The sequence below is a fragment of the Mesocricetus auratus genome, unplaced genomic scaffold (genome assembly GCF_017639785.1).
Source record: "Mesocricetus auratus isolate SY011 unplaced genomic scaffold, BCM_Maur_2.0 Super-Scaffold_100023, whole genome shotgun sequence".
Lineage (NCBI taxonomy): Eukaryota > Metazoa > Chordata > Mammalia > Rodentia > Cricetidae > Mesocricetus > Mesocricetus auratus.
Genome location: NW_024429204.1, coordinates 13182025 through 13194704, shown reverse-complemented (window position 1 = coordinate 13194704; position 12680 = coordinate 13182025). Strand labels below are relative to the sequence as shown.

Genomic DNA, 12680 nt, shown 5'->3' with positions numbered 1-12680 from the left:
AACTGGGGGTATTAAGTTTATCTTATGAGTATTATTAAGCTTTTCTCTATATGTTTCCTATTTCAGGCAGTGCCACAATAATAGACTTGAACATTAATAAAAGGTTAAACCTGGCCCTTTATGGCCAGATCAAAGCTGTGGTTCATCATTTCTCATCCCCTGGGCTAGCATCAAATGTAATATTTGGTTTTATCAGTTTAATATCTATGTGTTCTCTATCTGAGGAAAATATATTAAATTAATCTTTAGAGATAGAGAGAATGGAAGTCTTCTCTATAAAGTCAGGCATTGGCTTTGTGTTGTAATACTGTCAGAAACTGGGTTTAATCAATGAAAAAATAAAAAAGGAGAAGCTGCAAATTTTGAATCTGTATCATTAAAAGTAATAAGGAAATCCCAAGAGCCAACGTTGTATAATCAAGATCACTGAAGTTAATTCCTGTGGTTTGACTTTTACAAATAAATAAATTAATGATTTCTTGTGCAGGTTTTGAATTTCAGTGTCACTTTTATAGTACACAACCTCAGCATTTACAGACATACCTCTACCTGACTTCCTCCTACCTCTCTCCCTCTTATAGAGTGCTTGACTGGCCTTATTAATTTTTAATGTCTTCTTTTGTCATCTGAGGTCTTTTTTGTGTTCCCTAAGAGGTAAGATTATGTGAAATTATTTCATTTCTATCAAATACACATAATGTCTTTTTTTCTTTTACCCCTCTAATAGGCTGAAATTGAATAAAAATAATGTGGGGAGGAAACAAAAATAACGAAATGTATTTTTAAATTACAGAAAGTTATTGTAAAGGGTTAGAAATTGATAAATGCTCAACATGGATCCTGGTTGGAAACAGAAAATATATTCACTTGAGACTGTAAATAAAATTCATTTGAGATCTATTTTTAAAAAGTTTGAATGAGTTTCACGGAACCAGAGAGAGTTGCAGAGGTCTACAGAATACACTGGTAAATTAAATGTGACAGGATGGAGGGGAGACCATTGGTTTTTCTGTGACTCTGTGGGTTTGACTCACAAGGGGTATGAGTCTTGAGGGCTATGACCACTACTAAACCTTTGCTGTCTGAGGTACTATTGGAATAGGAATCAGCATTCTTCAGTCATTGCACCCTTTCACACCATGTCCTGGTGCTTCCAGTTTCACAAAGCTGTCTGGCTTCCAGATACAGGAACCCTGTGTTCAAAACACCTGACAAAAGCAATTTAAAGAAGCAGGGTTTATGTTGGATCATAGTGTCAGAGAACAGTCCACCATGGTTGGGGAAGCATGGTTGCCGGAATATGAGGTATCTGTCTAGTCATATCCAATCCATTGTCAAGGAGAGGGTGAGAGAGGGAAAGAGGGAGAAGGAAGGTATATGCATGGGAATGGGGACAGGATGATGTTCCTGTTCTATCCTCTTTCCCCGTTGCATCCAATCAGAGTGGCTTTTCCCACCTTGGCTAGGCCTTGTAAGCAAAGCCTGACAGCCGCAATTGATGTGTGATAGGAGGCTCTATATCCTTAACAAGACAGAGCACTCATAGCAGACAGATTTGCTGAAGTGGTTCCTGAAGTCAAAGCGGAAGGATGGAGGTTATAAGAAGGCTGGGAAATATAATACAAATGCACTGTATTATCCCTTCGAGGACCATTGCATACTTTTTCCAAAAATAGTATGAAGTAACTGAATGATAAAAGATATATAGTTTATAAACATTAATTACATGAGGGAGTTTAAATGAGTAACGTACAGGAGGGAAAAAAACCCACATGACCATAAAAAGAATGTACTAGAGCCACCATCAATTTGGACACTATTTAAATATTTTAAAGCACCTATGCAGTTGGATAAACTTTCAGCATCACCTCCTGTGGGTCTCCCATCCCCAGCTGGCCTTCGTGCACTGGCAGTTTGAGGAGAGGTGAGCACCAGAGGCAGAAACGCCTCTGGAGTCTGTGTCAGGGGACAGCTCGATTATTGAAGTAATGGACTGGCTTTACACAGCTTGAGTCACAGGGTGGGGCACAAAAAGACCAAGGGGATGCACCTGATTTGTATGTTGTGACCTGATTGAAGTCAGGCAAACGTTAATAATGCACCAATTTAAATACCAAAGGAGCGGGGGAGGGAGTGCAGGGAGAGAGCTCTGTGGTGGAGGCAGACACTTTCCAGGCATATATGTTGGCAGACTGATGGTCATATGATTTCTGCAGAGCTAATTTTCTGGCAGGGAGACAGAAGCTTAACCGACTCTAACATGACATCACTTGTGTTTCTATGGAGTTGAGTGAGCCCAGGCTTGATTTGTGTAGGGGGCACTCCTCCTCCTGCTGTGCTCTGAGAGCCATCCCAAGTATGGACAATAACACTCTACCTTTCCTCATCTGGCTTGGGGGCTCACAACCAACAATAGGATTTTTTAAAAAAGTAGTTGACATTTTTATGTCCTTGGCACCAAGATATCCCAGTGATTTATTTTTATGGGAATGGAGGGGAAATCAAGACCCTAAGTCGTAAATTTGAATAGACAAGTATCTGAGTTTTCAACATCTTTGATGAGTTCAGGAATTCTACTGATGATTTTCTTGACAATACAGCAATTGCATGTAGCCAAATTGGTCAATACCTTTCCCTTGCTTCTGTAAAACAGACCAACTGAAGCTCCCAGCCAGCTTGTCATTCTGCTTCTTCAACTTATATGATTTATACTGAGTTGGTTGTTACTTTTTAAAATCCTGATTAAGCAAATTTACTAATTTACATGATTCATAAAATCATTAATATTCAGTTAAATATTTGTTGTTCAGCTGAAATTTATTTTAAATCAAAATCTAAGCTAAATTTAGACCTTAATATTAAACTAGATATCCTAAACCTGATCCACGAGAAGGTGGGAAATAGCTTTGAACACATTGACACGAGAAAACACTTTCTGAACAAAACACTGATAGTGCAGGAATTAATATAAACAATTAATAAATGGGACCTCATGAAACCCTAAAACCTCTGTAAGGCAAAAGACACCATCAGTAAGGGAAAAGGTTTATAGCAACTCCACATTCAACAGAGGACTAATATCCAAAATATATAAAGACAACAAGAGAAAAGATTTCAAAACCCCTTCCCCAAATAATCCAATTAAAATGTAGTACAGACCTAAACAAAGTGAAACATCTCAAATGGTTGAAAAATACCTAAAGAAATGCTCAACATCCTTGTCCATCAGAGAATGTAAATCAAAACTACTTTGAGATCCCATCATACACCCATCAGAGAGACTAAGAACAATGACACAAGTATCAACTCATGCTGGCAAGGGAAAAATTCCTCCATTGATAGTGGGAATATAAACTCCTACAGACACTAGGGAAAACAATATTTCAGCTATTCAGAAAGTTTTAAATTGATCCATCTCATGATCTAGCTATACCACTCTTGGACGTGTACCCAAAAGATGCTCTACCCTATCACAAGGGGACAATTGGTCAGTTATGTTCATTGCAGCTTTATTAATAATATCCCAACATCAGAAACAACTTAGATGCCCCACAACAGAGTGATAGGTAAAGATAAAGAAAATGTGGCACCTTTATACATGGAATATTACTTAGTTATTAAAAAAGTGACATCATGAAATCTGCAGACAAATAGATGGAACTTGAAAAAATCATCCTGAATAAGGTAATCTAGACATAGAAAGAGATATATTGCATGTACTTATTTATAAGTGCTTATAAGCCATTAATTTAATGATACTCAAGTTACAGTTTGCAGACCCAGAGAGCTAAGGTAAAGAGAAGGGGTATTGGTGTATGCATATATCTCCTTGAGAGGGTAAAATAGAATAGATTTTATGGGCTGACCGGGGGCTAGTGGAGACGAGAGTAGGGAAGATCAGGTATGTAGTGGCAGAGATGAGAGGGATGTAAAGAATTCAGGCTTAGATGGATGGAATTGTGATATTTTAGGAAGGAGTGGCGCCTAAACACAAGGGAAACTACCTGAAATCTATTAAGGCGATCTTGATGAATATTCCCAGGAATGGGTGATACAGTCACAACTGGCCATCTCCTGTTTCCAGGTAAGGTTCTCAGTGGCAGGACTGGCTTGTATTCAGATGAGCTGTTGGCCAAGGGGTTCCCAAGAAAATACCAGACAACCCAGGCTGTTGCCAAGACAATGGATTGCTCTCTGCAAAATGAGAGGCTGGAAACTATTACTGAGTGAAACACCCACACAGCTCACTGAACATGGATAAGTTCAGCCATTGCCTACATGGAGCCAAAACCATATATTTTCGTGTCTTTGGTGTGAGAAGGTACTCTTTGGGCTAGTAAAAGGGTAACATGGACATTGACCCAGCCACAAAACCTTTGGCTTACAATGTGTCCTCTGTAAAATACGCTACGGCAAGGGTAGCCAACTAAGGTCTGTAGCATGTTATTAGACTGGCACCAAATCAAGACACAAAGTCTTACAATTGTTTAGTCTTAGCTTATGTTCATTTCTTACCTGCTCTTATAACTTATTTTAGCCTGTTTCTTCTTTTCATCTGGTTTTGCCTTGAGTCCATTTACCTTTCTTTATTTCTGTGTGTCCTACTTCCCTGCTTACTCTGTGTCTGGATGGCTGGTAACTGCTACCTGGCTGGCTGGACCTGGGCATCTCCTCTTTCTTTCTTGGTCTCTTCTTCTCTCTTCTCTGCCCACTAGCCAGTCCTGCCTATCATTCTATTGCCTAACTACTGGTTATCCAGCTTTTTATTAGACCAATCAGGTGCCTTGGACAGACAAGGTGAAACATCAACACATCTTTACATAACTAAACAAATGCATCACAAACAAATTAACACATCTTTGTCTAGTTAAACAAATATTCCAAACATATGTCTGATTTTACTGAAGGCCCATTCCACAAAACAAACTCATACATGACACTACTAGAGTAACCATGAACCAGAGAATAGATAACCCAGAGACCTAGGGTAAATCCAAACACTACTGGTCAAAAACAACAACAACAAAAAGTACCAATACAATGACCCCTAACAATATTCTGCCATATTATTGGAATAGTGCCTAATCCAATCATCATCAGAGAGGCTTCCTCTGGCAGCAGATGGGGTAGAGGCAGAGATAAAGAGCCAGACAGTATGCAGAGATAGAGTCTAAATGGGAGGTCTCTGTCAAATTCCTCCTCTTAGAGCTCAGATAATCACATGGAGAATGTAAAAATCAGAGATGATGGTAAACTCCAGGGGAACGAGGCCCTTTGAATCAATGATGCAAGGCACATATGAACTCCCAGAGACTGGAGCAGCAAACACAGGTCCTGCATGGATCTGCAGGTATATTACAGCTATTAGCTTATAATTTTTTATGGACCCCCTAACTGTGATAACAAGTGGATCTCTGACTCTTGAGCTTGCTCTTGGGACTCTTATCCTCCCATTGGGTTGCCTGTCCAACTTCAATATGATAGCTTTGCCTTATTATATTTTATTTTTTCACTTTATATGTCATTTACATTTTAATTATATTGTATTTTTGGTGGTTATCTCTTAGAAGCCTACTCTTTTCTTATGAGAGACAGAAAGAGAGTGGATCTGGAGGGGAGGGGTTGTTGGTATGAACTGGGAGGAGTAGAGGCAGAGGAAACTATATACATGACATGTTCTATAAGAAAAGAATCTACTTTCAGTAAAATCAAAAATAATTATGTAAGTTACTAAGGAAAATACAACTATGATATTATCAGAAATTTTAAAATGTTAAAAATTTGTGATACTACATTTGGGACTGTACCATAATTTTGAGCATACTATTCCTTCTTAAGAACAAGAAACAGGTCACATATATTATGAACTATGGGTGTGGTTTATACAAAAGAGAAGGAGGTTGAACTATTATGGATGGGTCCATATTCTAGGAAAAGTCAGAAATTCTTACCTAAAGCTTTAAAACTTTTGAGTGGATTTCAAGATGCATAAATACTAAATATATAAACATCATATAAAAATTTGTAGCCATAAGTTTTTTGATTAGCTCATTAGAAATTCTGAATAAATTAGATCAGCAGGCTTCATCTAATTTCAGCCATGAAGATAAGTTATACTTCCTGAAGAAAGAATGTCTCTACAAGGGCCTTTGTTAGATATTCTATTACTAGTCTTATTTACTTAAGGAAGCAAACTCGTCCTAAGTGGGTAAATCAATTACATTGAACAAACAGTTATCGAATTTCCATTGCCTTCAGGATAAAAGATACGTTACAGATCACGACATGGCAGTGTGTTTATGATCTGTTTTGTACCTTTTTTTTTTCAGCTTTGGTACCTGTCCCACCAAATCTCCCCTCGTTCAACTTAAATTTGTAGAGTAGTAAGGTTATTTGCTTCTGGATATTGAATCTATAAATGTATGAAAATATTCACTGAATTCAGACATTTTCAGGGGACTAAAATACTTAGCCTGACATGACAGGATGCTGATTATTCAGTAGACATCATTCTATTAGAAAAACAAATCTTCTCTCATTTGTACACAAACTTCATTTAAAGAGCAGAGAAAGATGGATGGCGACACATGTTCACTAAGTAGGGTCAGTACTATTCATGTGATGCATCTGTGAGGGTTCACAGCCATAGCCTCTCTGAATTAGAAAGGGCGTCTGTATTTTGGGAAGATATTGAATGTGATGATTCCATAAATATGTTTGGAAAACACTTAAGGTTCGCTTAAAGTATTTTAATTTTGGAACGACTTAAAAATAGTCACTCAATAACCCAGAGATAGTAAAAATGCAAAAATTCTAAAATTTTAGCCTATGTAACTCTAGGTGGTGGTATTATACTATAGGGATTATTTTGTTCTATGTATTATAATGTTTCAATAATTAAAATGTGTTCACTTTGGTTTTGAGTAAAGAAACTTTAAAACCCGTATCAAGACTTTGCTCAGGGTTCCTGGGTCTTCTTAAAACACTTTCATGAACTATTGATCTTTTTTATCCATCATTCTTTCTAACCCATTATTTCTTTATTATTTATAGAAGGAAGCCTGTGGAAGCTATGGATTCATTTATTTATCTATCTTCCTGATCAGACAGAAAACTCTAGAATGAGAGGGGCTGCTTCATATTTTCTCTCTATGATTAACATATGTTCTCGTGTCACCCAATACAGGTTTGGAGTTTGACCAAGGCAGTATCAACAGAATTATCTTCAGCAATGTTGGCAGTGTTCTCCGGTGCCTTGCAGAAGGAAACAGGACACTCTATGTATGATGGCTTATTGGTGACATAGCCCCACTCTAGAAGAGAGACCTTGTGTTCACATCTTAGCTAAAGAGAGTGATACATTTTCTTCAGCATTGTTAGTCTGTTAATGTTATGCACAAAGACAGCAATTCCCTGAACTTTATGAGAGTTATCTTACATATTTAACATTACATATTTTTAACCAAAGCCCAAGGGAATGGCCATATTTTTCAGTTTAAATTATAAGTACAAGTTTAATTTTTCATGGTAGCCACCAATACTTTTTAATCATTTATTTCCCCCATCTTCAAGTGGAGTACATATATCTTCATCCCCACCCCAAAGGATTATGATATTATACTTGGTCCAATAATTTTTGCATTGAGATTTAAATTAATTTCTTAAAAGCTCTGCTGATTTGTTGAAAGAAAGACTGGAGTTCTTCACTTTTAATTTTCAGACTAAAGAAACAGTGTCTTATTTTCCAGTGTTTCATCTCTATGCTGGATAATAACGTACATATAAATTAAGATTTCTTTAGAAAAGCCTGTTTTAGTCTCAGATTTGTAACAAATTACAGATGAGACATAGGAGTTCAGAATCTAAAAAGCAAAGGATAGTGGAAGAATCCCTGGAATTAAAAAAAAACATGGAGGAAGTCAACCATTTGTCAACGACATTGGAAGCGTGGGCACTCTGGGATGCAAAGGTTAATTTTCCACCAAACTGACTAGAACAAGGCATGTCCACTCATTTGGTTGAACATTTTTCTTGGTATGTCCATGGAAGTAAACTCCAAAGCGTTGGGACTGGTGAACGGAATAAAGCAATTTGTTCTTCCCACTGTATGTAGGGCATATCCAGTCTGAAGAGGACATGGACAGAGTGAAAGGGAGACTGGGAGCTGCTCTCTTTCCTTTAGTTCTCCTGGACCATTGGCCTTCAGATCGGAGCTGTAGTCCGTACTCCTGGTTTTCCAACTCATAGGTTTTCCATTAGCTTTCATGGGCTTGCTCCATGTGAACTGGCAGGAATTCTTGGGATATCTAACCCTCATATGTATATTATATCACATAATTATGTATTGTGAAATTCATTGTATTTTAAGAAAAATCTATTTTTAGAAATAAATATACTGCACATATGCAAGTGATATGGGTGATACACTTAATAGAACAATAAATCAATCACATTCTTTTGCTTTTCTGAAGAAACTGAATTCAGCATTGAGAGCCGAGTCTGAGCAAAATAACAACGGGAGTAATTTTTACTACACATTGCCCTTGTGGAAAAGAAGTATTCAATGTGTGTATGTGTGTGTGTGTGTGTGTGTGTGTATGTGTGTGTGTGTGTGTGTGTATTAAAATCTTATAGTGTTGAATATAATAATCTACATTATTAAGAAAGGAGTTGTGTGCAAAGTGGAGTTCAGGGTAGCTATCCACGAAATCCTATTTACCCCTGCAGCACACATTGTGGCAACCATTCTGTTTGGTTCCGGTTTTCCTCCTCATGGTGCCTGGTTTCAACTAAAAGGAATCCTGTGATACTTATGTTATTATTGCTTCCCCTTTCATACATAAAGAAACTGGGATCCTGGAAGATTTAGAAAGTATCTGCGTGTGTGTGTGTGTGTGTGTGTGTGTGTGTGTGTGTGTGTGTGTGTGTGTAGGACATATGCTTGTGTGTCTGTGGACATATATGTGTAGAGGTGTATGCAAGCTGGGATTGATCTCAGATGTAAGATGTAATCCTCAATTACTTTCTACTTTACTTACTGGATCGGAGTCTCTTCTGAACCCATGGTATGTTGATTCCGGCTATCATAGCAAGACAGCTTGCCCAGGAGAACCCCCGCACTTTTCCCGGGAAGCAGGTAATCATGGCATACAGCTTTCCAATAAGTGTCAGGATCTAAATTCCCATCCTCAGAGTTGTGTAGTAAGGGCTTTATCCACTAAGCCAGCTCAACAGTCCCAACTAGGCTAAGACCATTGGGATGTAATGAAGAGATTAATCCATGCAATCACAATTTCCTGGGAATCTTAAAAAGCAGTCTTGTTAATGACCACAGCCCTCACACCCTGGTTTACTTGCCTGTTGCTGAATAGTTTGATTGCTTCTGAGATCCACTCAATTATTTTTTTATTCTGTTCTAGATTTTGGTGTTCATTCTCCACAACCCTCTAACCAAGTACTTACCTTTTACATTTTCATTATTAGCTTTATTTTAAAAACTCCCTTCTTTACTTCTTTACTCTCTCTTTCATTTTTTTTTTTTGGTTTTTTGAGACAGGGTTTCTCTGTATTGTTTTGAAGGCTGTCCTGGAACTCACTTTGTAGACCAGGCTGGCTTCGAACTCACAGAGATCTGCCTGCCTCTGCCTCCAGAGTGCTGGGATTAAAGGCGTGCATCACCAACACCCGGCTCTTTCCCTCCTTATATACTTCATTTTCTCTCCCTTCCCACTCATCTACCAAGCAGCCAAGCTTTTGTCTATTTATACTGCTGGTGGGGAAGACAGTGATTAAGTACATTCTATCTTGATGAGTCTAAAACTTGAGCAGCAGAAATGTTGACTTGGGCTTATATAGAGACAACTGGAGAGCAAGAGAATCCCAGGGGACCACAGAGTAGAGAAAAAGTGAATGAAGCTAATTACATGCCTAGATGTAAGGAAGGGTATTCTTAAGAATTTATGTCTAAACACAGAGATGATGAGTCTGAAATGAATGTCAGGAACAATTAAGGAATAGTCAAGGAGCATTATTCGGGGCCCTTGTTTCAGTGGAAATGGCATGACCAGACTTGAAAAATGACTTTTATATGCTTATGAGATTCTTAGAAATGTATAGCACGTATGTAGGTATATGGTTCTGAATGTCCAAACAGACCAGACTAGGCTGCAGATAAAGAAAGGAGTGAGAATTTAGCGACGAGCTATGTAAGGTGAGAGAAGCATGAGTTTCTGCGAATCAGTTTTCACTGCTAGGGACCAGGCAGACAGGGAGGAGCCAACAAAGAAATCTGTGTAGAACAGCTAACAGGTAGATAGAACCGCCAAAGAATTAGGTAGCAAGACAGGGGTTTTTTGGAACTAAGATTACAATTTTATGTTTGAAAGGAAATAATCAACGGGCTCAAAGGCTCTTCTCAGATCAAGCAAGGTAAAACCCAAGCAGATAGTTACTCTTGAAGAAATAGGTGAAGATGTCCCAGTGCTTCAGGGAGAATGCTTCCATGGAACAGAACCCTTTGTGAAGGAGTTACAGAGAAAAAGCTAGTGAACATGTGGGGCATGAATTGTAGATAACTATTTTGAGATTTGTAATGTTCAAGAAGATGAAAGAGATAGCCTAGAGAATGGTTTAATGCATGACATCCCCTCCCACTTTGGTAAGTGATGCCCCTCATAAACTTTACCTACAGAAATGCAAGAGCCAGCATGGAAGTTCAAGATAATTAAATGTCAGAGAAGTACAGCAGGTAAGAAGGGATAGGGCTTACTACATTTATTACCCAGGGTTAGCGATAGCTAGAAAGAGGAAATATTCTTCTATTTAAGACAGAATGATTTATGAAAATAAAAGAATGGAGAAAGTGATGAAGGTGTGCATGTAGGTTTGGTTACAGGGGGCCTATGCAGTGGCCTTGTCATAGAAGACTTAAGATCTCAGTCAAGATACCTACAAAGAGAAGAGAGCATCTGGAAACCTATATGTCTGGGATAAGGATACACGACTTAGAGATTGTTTGAGATAAGTATTTCTATTCCTTCAGATTTCTGTGTTGGCACCTATTCCCCCAAAGTGGGACTATTAAATGGTGCAGAATTCAAGGCATTATGCAGACTTGAAGGCAACATCACTCATAAATCCAATCATGAAATAAGCCGGAGCCAGCTTCATTGCTATTTTCCTTACAAGAACACACAGCATGAAGATTCCACCAGTCAGGAAGAGGGTTCTCAGTTGAGCTCATATCTACTGGTGCCTGGATCTTATGATTTCTAACTACCAGAATTGTGAGAGATCAATATTTGCAGTTAATTTTTCATTGAAAATATCATTTATGTGTTCTGTGGGAGAGAATGCATCTTGGTGAAGGTCTTGGGATAGTCTGTAGCAGTTGGTGTCTCCTTCAATTATAAGGGTGTCTGGGACTGAACTCAAGTGATCAGGTTGGTGGCAAGTACCTTTACCCACTGAACCATCTTTCAAGCCCTAAGCACGTATAGGTTATAGACTACCCAGTTTATGGTATTTTTTTGATAGTAGTCAGAACAGACTAAGACAAAACCCACAATTATAACCTTAAATTATAGAGTTTTTAAATTAATTTTTATTTAAATTAAAAACAATCTTATTTTACATACCAATCCCAGTTCCCTCCTGCCCTTCCATTCCCCCCACCATCCCTCCATCCCACCTCCCACCCACTCCTCAGGGAGGGTGAGGTCTCCCATGGTGGATCATCAAAGTCTGTCACATCATTTGGGGCAAGACCTATGCCCTCCCCCATGTATCTAGGCTGGGAGAATATCCATCCATAGGGAATGGGCTCCCAAAGCCCATTTGTGCACTATGGATAAACAGGGGTTCCACTGCCAGAGGCCCCATAGACCGCACAGGTCGCCCAACTGACACCCACATTCAGGGGGCCTGGTTCAGTCCTATGCAGGTTCCCCAGTTGTCGGTCTGGGATCCATGAGCTGCCACTTGTGTAGAAATTTATCATAATTGCATTTCATAATGCTTTTAGTTTAGAGTTCAGTAGCATTGTTTCTTATTTTTGTCAATGAGACTCCTAAAGTGAAAACAGTTTCAAGAAAAGAGTGAAAAAGCCTTTTCATTGTCATTGGCTCTTCTTGTCTTAGTTCCAAGGTTGTGGCAGCCTCTTTGATTCTCGGGTAGCTATCACTACTCTTGCTCCTGGCTCCCACAGTGGTTTCCTTTAAGTGACACAGCAGTTGCTGCATAAGGATTGATGCTGTCCCTCCTGATACAGATGTCTCAGGAGAACGAAAGCTTACAAACATCCTGTGTCACGAAATCTTGTCTGCGAGTGAAGATATGTGGAAGCAAACTACAGCTGACAGCATCCAGGTTTTGCAAGAGATTTGGGGAGATGATTTGATGCTCTTTATGTCCTTTAGTCGTTTGGATTTAACTTTGTTTTCTCTTTGCTTGGTACACAGTTGTCGTCATGAGAACGCTGCCACCTGTCATAGACTGTTTCAATTGGTTTATAGTGATCTCATTCCATCCTTAGGATACTGCTGTAAGGATAACTTTGCAAGTGCATTGGGCTTATAGATTTAAAAATCAGAGACGCATATAGTATTATCATCTGGCTCCAAGTCACATAGTTAAAGTCAATGATGTTAATAGGCCACAAGCAATGTATATTTAGAGCTGGG

The 12680-nt window shown here is 38.7% G+C and overlaps 1 pseudogene; it reads left to right on the top strand.

The window, feature by feature from the left end:
- Positions 1-144: 144 nt before the first annotated feature.
- LOC121133746 lies at positions 145-303 on the top strand (annotated as a pseudogene).
- Positions 304-12680: the final 12377 nt, after the last annotated feature.